Genomic DNA, 16,433 nt, shown 5'->3' on the forward strand with positions numbered 1-16,433 from the left:
TCTACTGGTGGTCTCCTGGAGAGGTCAGGTATCTTTTGCAATTTATTATTGTGCTTATACTCTACCTTTTTTTCAAGTTAAGAAGAAAGTGGAATTATTTTGTATCCCAAAGTATCAAAATTAGAAACAGAAAAGACCAAGAGGGCTTTTTTTTTTTTGAGAATGTTTATTACTAACGAGTGTGCAGATTTTTGGGGTACTCTTGTTTTTTCTCTAAGCTAAAGCTAGCTCTTTTCATGTGTCAGAGAAGCCTTTATGTGTGTGTGTGTGTGTGTGTGTGTGTGTGTGTGTGTGTGTGTGTGTCCTGACTTGGTCGGTCTGAACTTCACAGGCTTACCTTGGGCAGCTTCCTCTTTGTGGTTTCTCTGGAACAGCCTTCCTTCTCTTTGGCAACTTCCTGGTGGCCTGAGACCCTCTTTCTCAGCTCAGGGCTCTCATCTTGGTCCCCTCTTTTGCTCATGAAGGCCCGAGTTGTGGATTCTAAAGCTTTAGGAGTGCATTTGTGCTGTTTGGACCTTGATTTGCTGGTTTTCAAAAGTTACCAAGTCCTCAGGCCTAGTGGCTTTCCCCAGTAGGGGTTTGACTAATTGCCCTTCCCTGGGTGCCTTCTTTTCAAGACTTTTTATTTCAAGAAAAAATGGAGGGGGTGCCTGGGTGACTCAGTTAAGTGTCCAGCTTTGGCTCAGGTCATGATCTCGAGGTTCACCAGTTCAAGCCCCGCGCTGGGCTCTCTGCTGACAGCTCAGAAGCTCAGAGCCTGGAGTCTACTTTGGATTCTGTTTCTCCCTTTCTCTCTCCTTATCCCCTGCTCTCTCTCAAAAATAAATAAACATTAAACAATTAAAATATATATATAACGTTAAAAAAAAAAAATGGGGCCGTTTATTTCTTTGGGAAAGTGAATTGTTATATTGTTGTACTTGTTTAATAATTAAAACACAAATGTGACCACCTGTCTACTTGAAAACTAGCTTCACTTAACTTACCTCTTGGCACCTTCCCTGTATTACCCTTACCCTTGAAAGGTTTTCTGTTTCATTTGTGTTGTTGCAGTGGCTGTGGAATGCTAGGATACAGGAATGCAGAGTCTACGGGGCAAATCATTCTTTCTGAAATGTCTTATCTGTGACATTTGATGACATTTGCTTTAGCTGTTGTCAGCCCTTTAGCAATCTAGAGCACTCCATCTCCTAAGGTTTACTGACTTGGGCTGATCAGTTTTGTGGGCAGATAACCTTTAAAAACCAAAGTGTAGGCCTGACATAAGTGTGTAGAGCAAATTTGCCCACTTGCATTGAAACAAATTTCCTGGAAACTGGCGTTCTGTGTTACCAGATTAAGCAAATCCAGATTCCTTCTGGCATCCAATCTCCAGTGATTCTAGGATGTTTTGATGCTTATATAAATCTGTGAAATGTTAGATGATGCTTGCATTAATGTTTTCAAAAATTTCTAAAATGTTTACCTGTTGTGCCTCAAGCATGCTTTTATGGGAGAGGACACCAACATTTTTATGTTGTCAAGAGTGGGCTTGTCACAGACAGGTGCAGTTCTGTCTTGTCCTGGTCATCATTTTAATGTATAGAATTTAGGTGTTGATGTTGCTTTCCGTAGAGTCTAGAACTGCGCTGTCTGATGAGGTAGTCGCTAGTGGTTGTTTGAATTAATTAAAATGAAATAAAATTAAATCAATTCCTCAGCCACAGTAGCCACATTTCAAGAGATCCTTCCTCCTCTTCTCTCTGTCTTCCTCTCTTATCCTCTCCTACTTCTCTCCTCTCCTCTTACCTCACCTTCTTCCCCTTCCCCTCTCTACTCCTCCCTTCTCCCTTCTACTCCCCCCTCCCTCTGTTTCCATCTCTTCCTTCATTTCTCTTTTCCTTGTGCTCCTCTTTCTTCTTTCTTCCTTCTTCCACTATTCCCACTTTCCATTCCTCTCTATGTATGTAACTTATATTTAGTGTATTATATTTTTCTGAACCAAGTGAGATGAGAGTAAGTTGTAGACATCATGCCCATTATATATAACAAGGACAATAACTACAGTATAATTGATGAAAATATGAAAATTTGACACTGATACACTATTACCTAATTTAGAACTTACTCAGATTTTATCATTTGTCTCAGTTTTTTTTTCCTTCAAGTACAGTTTCATTCCAGAGTTACTACATTTAGTTGTCATGTCTCTTAGCCGCCTTTAACCTGGAAGAATTTCTCAGTCTATCTTTGTTTTTTCTGACCATGACATTTTTGAAGGACTGTAGCCAATTAATTGTAGAGTATCCCTCACTTTGAGTTTGATGTTCCTCATGACAAGATTGGGGCTAGTTTTGCTAGGAAGGAAATAGCAAAGTAATGTGTCCTTCTTTAGTGCATTCTGTCGGGAGGTATATGTTGTCAATTTGTCCTATTGGAGCTGTTGATTTGATCACTTGGTTAGGTGAGTATCTGCCAGGTTTTCCATTTTAAAGTTACTCTATCCCTCTCTCCCTTTATGATCAGTAATAATCTGTTGGGAATTAGCGTGAGACTATGTAAATATTCAATTTCTTAGAAAACTTTCAGCCACTTGGGTTTAGCATTCTCTGATGATTCTTCCCTGAATCAATTATTATTATGATGGTTTGTAAATGGTGATTTTTTTTTTCTGAATACATTATTTCTTCTACATTTATTAGTTTCTTATTGTATGGAAGAACTTTTCCTTCTCCTTTATCATATTAACCTGGTCTCTCAGATTCTAATTTTATTGAGTGGATCATAATCTGTTTAATCTTCACAAAAATTCTCTGAAGGTAATGATTGTCTTATTTACAAATGAGGAAGGAAGTTCAAAGTGGTTAAGTGATATCAAATATTACCTCTTGATCGTATTGTCCTTACATAAAGGTGTAAAGATTACAAAATAAAGATTCTGCTTTTTTTATTATAAAAGTAGCTTTTTAAAATGCCTGTATAATTTATAGTATCAGAAAATACAGTTAAGCACATAGAATGTTAAAACTACCCATTATCCCCAACTCTTAGAGATAACACCATTGTTAATATTTTGGTTTATATATCTAGATATTTTTATTCCTTTCTGCAGTTATACATTACATAGTTTTGAAATCTCTTTATCATCTTCAATCATATATTTTGAACATTTTCTCATAAACTTCTGTAACATTTCCCCCATTTTTTTAGATGAGAAATTTCAGGTGTACAAAGATGCTAAAATAATAAATCTGAAAACACCTATCCTCTACCTAGGTTTTTTTTTTTTTTTTTTTTTTTTTTTTTTTTTTCAACGTTTATTTATTTTTGGGACAGAGAGAGACAGAGCATGAACGGGCGAGGGGCAGAGAGAGAGGGAGACACAGAATCGGAAACAGGCTCCAGGCTCTGAGCCATCAACCCAGAGCCCGATGCGGGGCTCGAACTCACGGACCGAGAGATCGTGACCTGGCTGAAGTCGGACGCTTAACCGACTGCGCCACCCAGGCGCCCCTCCTCTACCTAGGTTTAATAGTTATGAGTGTCTTTTCATAATTCCTTGATCTCTCTATGTATATATTTTAACTTTTGCTGAACTATTTGAAAGTTGCAGACATCTTTATTTCACCCCCTAAATATTGTAGCATGCATCTCCTAGAAAGTCAGTTTTCTACAGAGCTACAGTTTCATTATCATACCTGTGAAATTGAGGAGTAATTCTGTAATAACATCTAATATTTAATAAGTGTTAAACATTTACCACTTTTCTTACAAATGTCTTAATAGCTTGTTTCAAACTTTGTCCAGACAGGGTACATGTATTGCATGAGATCTTATGTCTCTTGAATCTATTTGTCTAGAATAGTCTTCTCACCTTCTCCCTCCAAGTACTGACTTTCTGAAGAATTAAGGGCCTTTTATCTTATAAAATACGCTACATTCTGAATTCGTTTGTTTCCTTATGGTGTTGCTTAATATGCTTCTGTATCCCTAGAAACTTGTTTCTTATGAACTTGAAATAGGATAGATGAGGGTTTTTTAACCTGCAGTGCATTTGGATTGGAAAAATTTTGTCTTTGTTTTCACTATTAACAGGAATTTAACATTTCCTTCTGTTATTAATGTAGATAACAAACTACTTTTCATTTGAACCTGTAACTTTATCACCAGTAGGAATCTCAGTGCTTTTCATATCTGTAGTAATTATAACATGATACCATGAAAACAAGTGCATGTTCATTATTACTTTGAAGTAGTCATCAGACTTCTTGCCAGGTTTTATTTAATGTTAATAAAGAAGCACATATATTACTGTTTCATTCATTTGTTTGTAAAGTATCTTGATAACCAAATTTCAGTACGTATGTTTCCTTTGTAATCCTTTGAATTGTGTTTTAGGCATTTGAAAAAACATTCTAAGAAAGGGCCTTTTAGTTGAACTATCTAATACAGAATCCAATACTAGCTACAGGTGGCTCTTGAACAGGTGAAGTGTGTCTTGTTTGACTTTAAGTGTGCCCTGATTGTAAAACACATCCCATATTTGGCCACTTAGTACTTATGTAAAATATAACTTAAAAAATACTGAATATATGCTGAAATTTTTTTTGGATATATTGTGTATAGTCACATTTCTTTTTAGGCCCCCCCCCCTTTTTTTTATTTTAGAGAGCGAGAGTGGGGGAGAGGGGCAGAGGGAGAGAGGTAGGAGAAGAGAGAGAGAAAATCCCAAGCAGGCTTCACATTCAGCACGGAGCCTGATGTGGGGCTCCATCCCACAACCCTGGGATCGTGACCTGAGCTGAAATCAAGACTCGGCTGCTCAACTGACTGAGCCATCCAGGCACCCCTCTTTTTAGTCTTTTAATATTGTTACTAAAAAATTGAATATTACCAGGTGGCTTACATTGTTTTTCTATTGGATAACGTTGGTCTTTAGGTTTTACTAGACTGCCAGAAGGTTTGATGGCATTGAAAAAGGTTTTGAGTTCTTACATAGAGGCTTCATTAGACTCTGGTTAAACATTTTTGCAGTAACACTGCAGCTCAGTCACACTGAGGCTCTTGAGAAACATTTAAAGCTTTTTTTTTTTTTCATCAAGAGTACTTAATAGGTAATACAGAATACTTTAAACATCTTCATATTGGGAAGCATATAATATTAAGTGTTTCATTATCAACGATGCTAAGTTTAGTTATTTGTTTAAGAGGGTGCCCATTAGATCTCAAATTTGTAAAGGTATGTCTTGGCCCCTTGTAATTGGTAACCTGTTAAGTTATACTTTGGCACCTTACAAGTATCCTGTTCCCCCAGTAGCCTTTCACTTAATGGTGTTAATATCCATTGATAATCTTTGCCTGAATCAGTTACTACATTGGGGTTTGCAAAATGGTCATTTTCTAATTCTATTCTACCTTCATGGTAAAGAAATTCCCTCGCCACTGTCTTTTTCTTAAGAGGATCTTTATGGTCATAGGATATCTTTTTATGTACCTTCCTGCCTGCCTATCAGTCAGGCAGTTGTAGTCATTATATTTTTTGGTACTCAACTTGTCAGAAATTTGCCAATAGAACCTTTGTTTCCTCTGTGTTTTGATAGGTGAGTCTTTGTACCCTTCTTTGCTTTCTGCAGAATAGGATAACTCAGAGCTGGAGTAACTTCCCTCCCTGCTTTTTTTGGAGGAGTCTTGGTTCCCTTTAATGGAAAGTGGCATTTAATAGAAATAAAGACCTGAGCAGCGAGAACAGTGTTTTTGTTTTTTTCCCTCTAAACTTTGTAAACATTGTTTTTAAGAGTGGTACAGTATTGTGTGATCGGTTGTGTGCTTTATTCAGGGATCTCTTTGAAATTTGTGCTTTATTATGATTGTATGCAGTGCTGTTGTGAACATCATTGTATCCAGCTTTTTCCATGCACCTTAATTTTTTCTTTAGAATAAAATTCGGGAAATGGAATTTCTGGATCATAAAACACCCTCTTCTAGGGTTTTAAATATCTGTCAAGTTGGTTGTCTGAAAGTTTGTATTTGTGTTTACCTCAGTTATGTACCTCACCTTTTTTCCTTTTGTCTTTAAGGCACTACTTAAAAAAATTTTTTTTAACATTTATTCATTTTTTGAGAGACAGAACGTGAGGGGAGGGGCAGAGAGAGGAAGTCACAGAATCCAAAGCAAGCTCCAGGCTCTGAACTGACATCACAGAGCCTGACATGAGGCTCAAACCCACAGACCACAAGATCATGACATGAGCTGAAGTCGGACGCTCAACTGACTGAGCCACCCAGGCGTCCTTTAAGTCACTACTTATACAAGCAGTCACTAACTGTTGGGTGTTTTCATTGAAGTCTTCCCCTAGACTTAAAGCCTCTAATGGAAGTTTACCTTGACACTGATACATTGATATTTGACTAAGTGCGACTCGAAATTTCTTCTGGCTATGAGTGATAATAGCTGTAGGTGCAGAGGGCAGCAGACTTAAGCATTATGTTTTAATAGAGTAAGACAAGATGTTCTCTAAGAATCCATCAAAAAATGAAGGAGTTATACCTTTTAGGTAATACTGCATTAGAAATGTTATGGAGTATGAAAAATCAGAATCAGGCCTTCATTCACTTTAGCTTTTCATCCTGCTTCTAAGTTGTTATGGAAAAACTAGAAATAGACCTGGCTTGGTGCCAGAGAAGCCCAAAAGGAAAAGCTCTATGTGTTTGGAAGTGCTTCTTGTGGTACCTCTACTGTTTATAAACTTGGCATCTGAAAGTGTAAGAGGTTAAGAGTTACTGGGCACTCTTGTACAGGCTAGTAAGAATTTTTCCCCCTCTTGTGGTGAATGTAGCTTTGTTGTTATAAAACTCCTTTATAAAAGTAGAAGATTTGTTATATATTTCATGTTTGTGTTTGATGTTTGCCTCACTTTGGCCTTTTGTTTCCTTTTCAGAAATGACTGCTGTCCATGCAGGCAACATAAACTTCAAGTGGGACCCCAAAAGTCTAGAGATCAGGACTCTGGCAGTTGAGAGACTGTTGGAGCCTCTTGTTACACAGGTAAAAATCTGCAAACAAATACATAGGTGTAACATGGTTCCATAGTAGTAGTCCTGGGAAACAAACACAGAGCGTGGTTACTTAATTCAAAGCCTTATTTTGAGTGGTTGAGTTTAAGTTGATAGTATTTAGATGATTTGGCACCACTAATTATTTAAATATTGATGCATGGATTCTTTTAACCCTATAGGAGCACAGTTACTGCCATTTTATTGAGGCTTATTGGCATTAATCGGGGATTAGTGGTATGTAATGTAACTTACCAAATGTTTGTATTTTGTAGACATTTTCTTGGCATCACTCTTTCCTTGTAAAGTTACAGGTTATATTCAAGAAAGATGGCCTTCCTTGACTGTGAAGTCTCTTCCCCATGCATAGGGTGCCTGGGTGGCTCAATTGGTTAAGTGTATGACTCTTGGTTTTGGCTCAGGTCATGATCTCACGGCTCATGAGTTTGAGCCTCAAGTCGGGCTCTGTGCTAACAGTGCAGAGCCTTCTTGGGATACTCTCTCCTCTCTTTCTGTTCCCGTCCCCCCCCCCCCCCCAAATAAATAAATAACAAACTTCTCTTTGTCTAGGATCAGTTAGTTGGTAATTTGAGGGTGTAAGTTTGGTTATGTTCTGTTAGAAATACGAATATCACTGTGTGATGATCTTTCATTAATTGTTAGCAACTAGTATAAAAAATACATATACACACACGTATATATACATATGTATTTATATATTTTAATTTACATGTAGGAGAAGTGTATGGTAAGACTCAGGAATAGGTACTTTATTGGAGCCCATCCACTGTAGCTGTCAGCAGTTCTTTTGTGTGGCAAGCTACACTAATAACAAATGTTTAGTCATCTTCAACCTACAGATCAGCTGGTATTTTATATACATATATATATATATATTTTTTTTTTTTTAATTTTTATTAACGTTTATTTATTTTTGAGACAGAGACAGACAGAGCATGAACAGGGGAGGGTCAGAGAGAGAGGAGGACACAGAATCCGAAACAGGCTCCAGGCTCTGAGCTGTCAGCACGGAGCCCGATGCGGGGCTCGAACCCACAGACTCTGAGATCATGACCTGAGCCAAAGTCGGACGCTCAACCGACTGAGCCACCCAGGCGCCCCTGGTATTTATATATTAATGATAGTTAATATTCTGGGACTTCAACCATCATCGCAGTAGGCTACTTTGGACAGTCCTTCCTTTCTTTCTTAAGAGCTTTTACTAATTAATTGCTGAGAGTTTTATGAGTAAAATGTGAAACAATTCAGAAGCAAGTTACCTTAAAACATTTTGCACAGGTTGAAAACTGGAAAATGTGACTTCCATGTAAAGCTAATAAGTTCATTGTTAATCTCTTTCTGGAACTACTACTAGTACTTCTTTTTTAAATGTTTATTTTATTTTTGAGAGAGAGAATGTGCATGCCCTGGGGGAAGGTAGAAGAGCGAGAATCCCAAGCAGGCTCTGCACAGATAGTGGGGCTTGCTCCCATGAACACTGAGATCATGATCTGAGCCAAAATCAAGAGTTGGACCCTCAACTTACTGAGCCACCTAGGCATGCCTCTTCCTGGAGCTTCTTGATGACATGTAGAGATGTCTAACATGTTTCTAATCAGTTTTTAGTTTGTAAAATGAAAGTAAAAACCTAGTTGTCATGTTTGAAAAATTAAAATATTTTTTATCTTGCACATTGAGGTAGGTAAATTATTTTAGGACCTAAATTTAGTGTCATTGCAGTTTTCTTTTTTTATTTTTATTTTTAAAAAATTTTTTTTTTTTCAACGTTTATTTATTTTTGGGACAGAGAGAGACAGAGCATGAACGGGGGAGGGGCAGAGAGAGAGGGAGACACAGAATCGGAAACAGGCTCCAGGCTCTGAGCCGTCAGCCCAGAGCCTGACGCGGGGCTCGAACTCACGGACCGCGAGATCGTGACCTGGCTGAAGTCGGACGCTTAACCGACTGCGCCACCCAGGCGCCCCTGCAGTATTTCTTAAATACGGAGAGAGTATGTGTTATTTGTTAATGCTTAGTGGAATTCATAAATGTGATGTTTCATTTTGTTATGAATAATTTATTTTCCCTGTCTTTAAAGATGGTAGTCTTTCTGTTGTTTTCATTTCAAATGACTGCAGTTTAATTTGTAAAAATGAAACTTTTAGGTTACAACTCTGGTAAACACCAATAGTAAAGGGCCCTCGAATAAGAAGAGAGGCCGTTCTAAGAAGGCCCATGTTTTGGCTGCATCTGTTGAACAAGCAACTGAGAATTTTTTGGAGAAGGGGGATAAAATTGCAAAGGAGAGTCAATTTCTCAAGGAGGAGCTTGTGGCTGCTGTAGAAGATGTTCGAAAACAAGGTAGGTCAATATTGCTTTTAATATAGAGAGAGGCAGACTTTTTTAGGAAATTAATCCTTGAAAGTGACCTTTTGTGGTCAGTATTCTCATTGTTATGCTTGCGAATTGCTCAGTAACTTATAATATTAAATTATTGGAGATGTATTAAGTTGTACTGCCTTTTTAATCAGGAAAGATGCTAACAGAGGAACAGTTTATTTGGAGTATCTGAATTGACTTCTTTTGGGTTTCCCAAGTAATTGTTGAGTCTTAAGAAATGTTCTAACAACAGTTTAATAGGAAATAAATGGGGTAGAAGTTTACCTTTAATCCTATGTAATACCTGTTTTTAGTTCATGCTGAAGACACAAAGGTGATAAAATGGAAAAATGTGCAACCATTCTGAAAATACCCTAGAAGTTGCCTCATTCTGTCAGGCTGGTGTGTTAAATTAGCCATGCGTACTGGAAGTGGTTTGAGTTTGAAATAAAAACAAATCTTGGTTTAAAGGAATCCTCTTTTGGGAAACTTAGAATTAAAAAGTGAAATTTGTAATCCACAGCTTACCAGTAGTGCCTACTAGAAAAACTTGTCTTTATGATGCTATAAGTATGATAAGACTTCATATCTGGAGCCTTAAATTCTTGAACCTTGTAGTTGTGTGATAAACTGCTGGTCCAGCAGGAGGACTTAAACAAAGACAGTTTTTTGTAGAGCAATTATATATCATCTAAGGTGAATTGAGACCCTACTCTGTGCAGTTGTTTTACTGGCCTTTGGGAGAACCTTACTGGATCTCACTGGTGGCTGACAGTGGACACATTCATCCCTGTGACAGTACCCAGAAAAGGGCAGTGCATTAAAAGAAGATGCTATCTCCAATTGTTCTGAAATTGTAAACTAAAAACCTTGGATGTTAAATGTTTTTTTAATTTTCAGGCTGAAGATAAATGTTTCTAATATTGCCAATGATGAGATTATTTAAATTCTATATTACTAACTGGGTGGATGTATTAGTTATCTACAGCTGTCATAACATAAATTACTATAAATTTGGTGGCTGAGAACAACAGAAATTTACTCGTTCACAGTTCTGGAGGCCAGGTACCTGAAATCAAGGTGTCAGCAGGGGTGAATCTTTCTTGGGGGCTCAGTGGAAGACTCTTTTGCATGTTTTCTCCTAGCTTCTTGGAGAAGCAGCAATGCTTGGCATTCCTTGGCTTGTCAGCTTGTCACTCCAACCTCTTCCTTCCATGTCACATGGCATTCTCCCTGTGTGTTTCTGGGTGTAAGTTTTCCTCTTTATAAGGGTATCAAACACTGAATTAGGATCCCCCCTAAATCTGTTTTGCCCTCATCTTAACTTGGTTATATCTGCAAATATCCTATTTGCAAATAAGGCCACATTCATAGGTTATGGGTGAACATGAGTTTTGGGGGGACACTATTCAATCCATTAGAGTGGGCTTTGAATGAATTTATTTTAAAGCAGTTGAATTGTCTAGTTCAGGATGATTTTTGAGCTTCTTGTTCAGGAAATCAGGATGGCTGTTACTTCATTGTCCTCTGTGAGAAGGTTTTGCTCTTCAGTCCTTTTTGCCTCAAAATAATATTATCAGATGAATTTTACCAAATATTGATTGAGTCTAGTAACTAAGACACTTATTTTCAAAATACATTTAATTGTTAACAGATAACTTGTAATTTCGTTCTATATGTGTTCCTTGTTTCAGAAGTTTATCTGATGTAAATTTGTAGCAATCATGGTATAATACATGCCCCCTGCCCCCCAAATACCCCACAGTTTTGAATGGATATCTAAATTTCTGTTTTCTTGTTTTTATTTATACCTGAGAAAAATTTTTATGTTGTTCTGAATTATAAGTACTTGTCTTTTCTAGTCCAACTTTGCAATTATTTATCATCATGATCTATTCACCATAATTTGCCTTCTCTCCTTGCCTTTTCTCCTTGCAAAAAAAAAAAAAAAAAGCTAAAACTAAAAAATATAACTGTCTCCCATCATCATTACTGCATCAGTTATGAAAAGCTGAAGTGCCTTGCTTTTATCTGTTGGCTTACTTTTTTTTTTTTTTTTTAAGAATCTTAAGTAGTATGAAACCTCTCTTCTGTCATAAATAGAACAAAGTACATGTTATGACAATGGTTAAGTGCAGATTTTTTAATCAACCAAACTTTGTTGGTTATGTTGTTGAAGCTGTTTGCTCATCATTTGAAACCATGTAGTGGCATTAATATGTTTGCACATTCTTTGACAGCCCTCCCTTAAGTAAGTGGAGCCTGACTTTGATACTCTTGAATGTATGTTGGATTTAAATACTTTCACCTCTGTAAAGAATAGAATATGGTAGAAGTGATGCTGTCTACTTTCAAAACTAAGTCATAAAGAGAGTATAGTATCTGTGTGGCTCTTCCTCATGGATTATTCAGTCTAGGGGGAAATTGTTAGTACCAGTTTGCCAAACATGTGAGTAAGCAGCCTTGGGAGCAGATCCTCCAGCATTAGTCAGGTTTTAAAAGATGGCAGCCCTGAGCAACTCCAAATTCTTGACCCTCAGAAGACTCAGCATAATAAATATTTATTTTAAGCTATCAAATTTTGGGGGTATTTGTTAGATAGCAAAAGATAATACAAACACCTTTCCCAGGTGGTCCTGAGCACTTACACAAAACTCTAACCTAACTACTCTTTTACTGCTAATAGAAAACACAGAGTAATTATGATTTATCTAGAACTTCATAGCAGATTGACTAACAGAGTTAGAATATAATTCTTTGCATTTTGAGTTTGTTGCTTATCCACTGGAACACTTCATTGTGAAAGGTTGTATAAGAAGATTTCTTTGTTGTGAATCAATGTGAATTACATTAGTTTAGTGCAAGTTGGCAAATTTTTTTTGTAAAGAGCTAAGGTAGTAAATATTTTAGACTTTACTGGTTATAAGGTCTCTGTTAACACAATCAGTTCTACATTTGTGTTGGGAAAGTGGCTGTTGGTAATATATAAGCACATGGGCATGGCTGTGTTCCAGTAAAACTTACTTAGAAAAACAGAGGGTGAACTAGATTTAACCCATAGGCTCTGGTTAGCTGACCTCATACCTAGGGTTTTCACAGACTGTTAAAGATAGGACCTTACTGTTTTTAAACTAGTTATGTATTTATTTATAACACTTTGGAGCCCAAAGCTAAACTTACTACAGTTTTGAGTTTGTATAAGCCCTTTGCTTTCTCTGCAATCATCATTAATAACTAGAGGCTTGAATGTATACAGTTTTTCAGCATAACCTAATTTTCTTCTTGTATTTGCCCCTGATTACATGAATAATAAACACAAACATTTGTGAGTACATGAAAACCTTACCATAATAACACTGTCAGTAGGTACAATATTCACATACATACCCAGGGCCGCTTTACCTCAAGGCTAATGCAGTGGACATGTGAGCCTCCTGTGGTAGATGGGAGCCAATTATCAATTGCATACCATACAAATTCTTGTGATCTAGGGGTTTCATTTTACTGCCAGTCACCTTGAGCTAGTTGTTGAGTAACTAACTACGTTATGTGGGCTGAGGCATGTGTACCTCTTCAATGTGCTCTTTTCTTTTTTGGGACCCTTTCCACCCCTACATGCACCATGCTGATTATATCATTCTATCTTATACTTTTTCTTCCTAGCTCTTATCACAGTGGTAATTAGATAATTGGTTGTCTTCCCCTCTCCAGGTTCCAGTAGGACAGATAATTGACTATATTCTCCAAGAAGTGTGTGAGAAAAGGCTCTTGTCTCAAAAATTACAGTGAGTTTTCCTTCCTAGTGCCAAATGTAAACACAGGGTTAGGGTTGGAAAATCTTACCTTTGAAAAAATTGAGATATGATTCACATAACATAAAATTCATCCTTTTAAAGTATATGCATCTGTGGTTTTAGGATATTCACAGACTTGTACAGCCATTGACATTATCTAATTACAGAATATTTTCATCTCCCCAAAAGGAAATCTCATATTAGCAGTCAGTCTTCATACATACGTATACATATATTTAACAATACCTAAAAAAGAGTATCTAAATGTATTTTATGAATCCTTGAATAGTGCTCTGACAAGAAAAAGAGGGCTCTTATCTGGGTAGGTGATATCCAAGGGACAGAGATGAAAGGCCTAAATGCAACTTGTTTGAAAAGGGCAGACAGGGGCGCCTGGGTGGATTGGTCAGTTAAGCATCCGACTTCAGCTCATGTCATGATCTCACAGTTCATAAGTTTGAGCCCTGCTTCAGGCTCTATGCTGACAGCTGGGAGCCTGGAGCTTCAGATTCTGTGTCTCCTTCTCTCTCTTGACCCTCCCCTGCTCATGATCTATCTCTCTCAAAAATAAACATAAAAAAAAAAAAAAAAAGGACAGACATTTAAAAAAAAGACAAGTGATGGTAGGTTGGAAGTAGAGTGATGAGGAATAGCTTCTACTAGAAGAGTTTTTAAAAATCCATTAGTTACAATTCATGGTTGGATCTCAAAGGCCAAGATCAGAGACTTACTGTTGCATCTTGGACATTTCTTTGTGGTCAAAGGAGAAAGCTCAAAGAAGCTGAGGTACTGCTTCTGATGATAATGTGCTCAGGAAAGGGGCCAAATAGATAAATGATTAGTGTACTGGGCATTAGTGTATTTCCTGAGAAAAATCTTGTACAGCCAATCAGAGAAACCAGAGTGGGGTAAGGGCTGGGTGGTTTCTGATGAAGAGAGACTGTCTGCTAGTACACGGGAGACTGGTTTTCCTGTTTTGTCCCAGAGCTTATAATCAGGACACTTGGACATAAAAAGTAAATTAATAGCATTAGTGGTATGCAAGGAATGGAGTGGAATTGGTAGGGTAAGCATGGGATTAGAAAATCTTGCTAAAGGTGCACTGGATTTTGAAAGGTGAAAGGAGGAAGGGGGAAAAGTCATCTAGTTAAGAAAACCAGTAGACTAAGCAAGATGTGCATGGGGTCTTCTAAGCACCACCTAGAAGAGGGGTGCTTCTAGGAAAGATTAGAAGAAAAGAGCCTGGAGCTAGATTTTAGAGGGTGGTTTAGAATGCCAGGTGAAGGAGGGAGAATTCTCAGGGAAATGATATGGAATCAAACTCTAGGGTTGGAATAGGGTTCACAGGTTCAGGTTCCAGTTCCAGTATACTTGAATGTATCTAATGATATGGGACTTGCTACCTCTGGAAGTAGCTTTTTCCAGCATTGCTTTGTGTTTATTTTTATAGCTCTTTTCTTCTTAAATTAAACTAAAATATGTCTCTTTAGCTTTCTTCCTGTTATAAGAAGTTCTGCCATCTGGGCAACACAGAATATGAGGAAAAGTGGTGTTTTCGGGAGATGAGTCTCTCAGCTATGTTCAGGAAGAGTTAAATGGTTGAGAGAGAGCCTGGAGGCAGGACCAGTAATCAGGAGATCATCACAGTGGTCAGGGGTGAGATGGAACAGTTAAGGAAGGGACTGCTATTATATACAGTCCAAAGGAAGAATGGGCCAGTTGTTAACTGCCAGGTTGGCCTGAGCAGATGGCTGGTCTTCTTTATAGATAAAAATGAGGGACCTAGTATGTGAAAGATTGTAATACTTTATTTTCCTATAACTTGAATCATTTAAGGCACTGTATGCTTCTAAAAACTCCACAGGAATTACCTAATATTAGTATATTCTCTTAGAGCCATTAAGATTTTGTTACACCAGTTTTCAGTCAAATTAAAAAGATCTGTTACACCGTTTGCTTTATTTACGCTAATAAAAAGTCAATTAACAGGTTAATTTTATTTTTCTTAACTTTTAATTTTGAATCACAGGAATTTTCAGAGATAGTACAGTGGTTCAGTGGATCCTTTATTGAGTTCCCCCAGTGGTTGTATCTTATGGAACTATGGTACAATATCAACATAAGGAAATTAACAATGGCATAATATATGTGTGTAACTCTCTGATTTTATCATGTGTACATTTGTGCAGTCACCACTGCAATCATGATACAGAACTATTCCATCACCATCACCATGATAAAGTTCTCCCTCATGCTTACCCCATATAGTCACACCCATTCTATTTACACTACCCACCACCTCTGATCCTTGGTAACTTGCCTGTCTCCATTTCTAATTCTGTCATTTCAAGAATATGGTGTGAATGGAATCAGACAGTATATGACCTTTTGAGATTGGCTTCTTTTAGTCAACATGATGGCCTTGAGAGCCATCCAAGTTGGTATATCAGTAGTTTGTAACTTTCTGTTGTTAGGTAGTATTCTATGAATACTCCATGGTGTATATAGTTTGTTGCATAGTAAAAGCTTTTAATTTGAGGAAGTCCACAATTTTTTGACCCCCCCCCCCCCCCGTTGTGAGTCAAGTTTTTGGTGTCTAAGAATTCTTCACCAGGGTTTAGCTTATGAATATTTTCCCTGTTTTCTTTTAAAAGTTATTTTTAGTTTTATGTTTTACATTTAAATCTTCGACCACTTTTGGGTTAATTTTTGTATAATATGTGAAGTTTAGGGTGAGTTCATTTTTGCCCCCTATGGACTTCCCCCCAGTACCATTTGTTGAAAAGATTCTCTTGCTTTTGCACCCTTGTCAAAAATTGGTCAACTGTGCTTGTATGGGATTATTTCTGAGTTCTCTATTTTGTTCCATTGATGTCTGTGTCTTTTCCTCCACCAGTACCCACACAGTCTTTATTGCTATAGCTGTATGAGTCTTAGAGTTGGGTAAAATGTTTCTTCCCACCTAGTTTTTTCCTGAATCGTTTTAGTTATTCTCTTTTGTTTTTCCGTATAAATATTAGATAAGCTTATCTGTATCTACAAAAAATCTGGGACTTTGATAGAATTACGTTAAACTTGTAATTAATTTGGAGAATATCGACATTTTTACTATATTGACCAGTATAGTTATGACCAAACTATATTTCCATCTATTTAGATTTTAATTTCTTTCATCAGTGTTTACATATAAACCTTCTACATGTTATTTTAGATTTACATTACTTCATT

At 37.2% G+C, this 16,433-nt stretch overlaps 1 protein-coding gene across 1 annotated transcript in view; it reads left to right on the top strand.

The window, feature by feature from the left end:
* CTNNA1 (catenin alpha 1) overlaps positions 1-16,433 on the top strand; it is a 179,983-nt gene that overhangs the window by 23,355 nt on the left and 140,195 nt on the right. The window contains exons 2-3 of the mRNA XM_030319218.2: positions 6,918-7,024; positions 9,198-9,393. The gene's annotated coding sequence lies outside the window, so the exon portion shown is untranslated. The remainder of the gene's footprint in view (positions 1-6,917; positions 7,025-9,197; positions 9,394-16,433) is intronic.

The sequence above is a fragment of the Lynx canadensis genome, chromosome A1, assembly GCF_007474595.2.
Source record: "Lynx canadensis isolate LIC74 chromosome A1, mLynCan4.pri.v2, whole genome shotgun sequence".
Taxonomy (NCBI): domain Eukaryota; kingdom Metazoa; phylum Chordata; class Mammalia; order Carnivora; family Felidae; genus Lynx; species Lynx canadensis.